The sequence below is a fragment of the Mandrillus leucophaeus genome, unplaced genomic scaffold (assembly GCF_000951045.1).
Source record: "Mandrillus leucophaeus isolate KB7577 unplaced genomic scaffold, Mleu.le_1.0 Scaffold520, whole genome shotgun sequence".
Classification (NCBI taxonomy): domain Eukaryota; kingdom Metazoa; phylum Chordata; class Mammalia; order Primates; family Cercopithecidae; genus Mandrillus; species Mandrillus leucophaeus.
Window position 1 is genome coordinate 984,348 of NW_012105587.1, and position 2,500 is coordinate 986,847.

Consider the following 2,500-nt stretch of genomic DNA (forward strand, 5'->3'; position numbering starts at 1 on the left):
GCCCCCAACCCCCTCCCGGTCCGTGTTGCATGCACTCTGTTCAAATGTGAGGTCTGAAATGGCTGGCACACGGGAAAAGCTGCTTGTGTCATTCGTTTCTGGGAGTGGGATGGCTCTGAGCAGCCTTGCCTCCCTGTTTGTACTATTTGAACTTTGCAGATCTCTGTTCTCTCAAGCAGAACTCCCAGACCGGATCCATTCTTGACCAGTGACCGGCTCGAATCTGGCCTTTTGTGTGAGATGATCACAGTTTCTTTTGTTTATCACGCCATATGCAAATCAGAGCAAGAGCTCTTTCTCAAGAGCAAGAAACGCAAGCAAGAAATATTTGTGAGATTGAAGTTGTCAATTGGATTTTCTTCCTAAACAACCAACTACTAGAAGTCTGCCTGAGTCCACTCGCTTGAATTTCTGACACAGTTTACAAAAAAGGAAAAAGGCACTGTTCCTATTTTCCCCTTATGGCTGAGTTCACCTTAAGATTGTAAATGTGTATATGTCAGTGAAAACATTGAGGCTTGGAAAATGTGTTATTTTCGTTGCCCTAAGTTTGAGTCGGTTTTAGACTCAAAAACATTTGGAGCGAATATCAAAGTTAACTTTTAAAAATTGCGAAACTATTTCAGAATCGCAATTTTATCGAAGATTAAATCAGACTTTTTTGTCTGGTAATTATATATTTATTATTTAGCAAAACTGAAGGAAAAAAGCACAGAATTGTTTCAACAGATGTCTCTCATTTTCAGCTAGCATTTCTCTCCCAAGTTGAGCTGGTTTAATGTGTTTTGGATTTCCCTTCTCAATTGGCTTATTTTTTTAGATCACCTGCAATTCATTTGCAAATTATGATAAAACACATTTTAGAGAAAAGAAACCTTGAATTATTATCTTTTTTGTTTCTTTTTAAATGTATATATTTTGACTAATGTTTGTGAATGAAGTTGGCTAACATGTATTTAGTTTCATTTTGGCTTTATGTAATATAAAGTTTTTAAAATTTTAAATATGGTTTTAACCTTTATGTGTAAATGATTTTCTTGTGTGATCTTCTAATTTAATATTAGACGTCTAAGGTATATCTGTAAATTAGAATCCGACTATCACTCTGTTCATTTTTTTTGAACAAAGAGTTTAAATAAAGCCTGAACCAGGGAAAAGAGAAAAATCTTCTATTTCTTGTTGAGTTCCTAACAAGATTTGTATCTGAATTGCCCTTACGTGCCTGGTCCAGGTGAAGTGTAAGGTATCCTCCAAAAGCACCCTTTGTTTCACTTTTGAATAGATTTACTAGGAAATCTAAATCAAGCCATTGTTATTCAGAGCCAAAAACCTGATTTATCACATTTTTAATCGTGAATAGGAAAGATTTTAAAAAAACAGCCCAAGTCGTTGTATTAGCTTTAACAACAACAAAAAAAAGGCATTCATGAACCAATAGAACAGAGCCCATTGAAAACATCCAGACCTTTCAAAGCATTTCAGCAGTTTCTAGTAACATTTTAAGAGGGGAAAGTTGCTTGACCACTTTATCTTGTTAGTTGAAGAGCCCCACCACTTAAATCAGTGTAATTTGTTCTCCTATCTTTGGGGTATTCCTTGTTTACACCTTAAGGTTTTATTTGGAAGCATAATCACTACTAATGACAAAGTACAACTTTTGGCCTCTTTAGGACTTAATTTTGTTATGCTAATCGCATTAAAATAGAAGTATAGCATTCAAATGGAGAGGGTTGGATGTCTAGGGCTAGACAAGTTTCTACTAGAGAAAAGTTTGAAAAATCATAACAGACTGTCAGAAAAAAAAATAACTATAGGAAGAGCTCGCCACCCTCCTAGCCAACCAAAATGGAAATTCTCAAGCTACTATATACAAGTCTTAAGCCAGTTTCCCCATTGAGACCATCTCTGGAGCTGCACATCTTTATAAACGACCTAAGTCTTTAAAGTGATTGTTTTCCCCCAACGGAATAATATTTTAAAAACCATGAAAAGTTTTGGAAATGTGAGAAATAGGCTCTGCTGGTTTGACCCTGATTCACTAATTAAAATGATCCCTCTCCTGTTATTCCCCGAGCTCTTTGCAATATTATAAGTTAATTCATATGGTTCTGAGCGATTATGCAAAACTAATTTGGACTGTCCAGGGGTAATTATCCCTGACACGGTTAATTAAATCCTTTCAAGGCTTCGTCTTTCCCTTTTGTAGCAGCCCATCCCTTCTCAACACGGAACTTCCTGCGGCTCGCTGGAAATCACCCCAGCCCTAAATCTTAGTTACCACCCTGAGCCTTCCAGCTCGGCCGCCTCCTCTGCCTGAAGATTCCCCGCCCTCTCCGCCCCCTCCCCTTTTCCCAAAGATCAGCGTTTTCTGGGAGAAACGCTCCGGAGTTGTTGATGAATGAGAAGAGAACTGGAAAGATGGGTAAGAGGAGGGGTGAGGATGCCGGGGGTGAGCACCGGGGTCACATCGCCGACAGATTGTGCGGCTGTTTGAGGACCT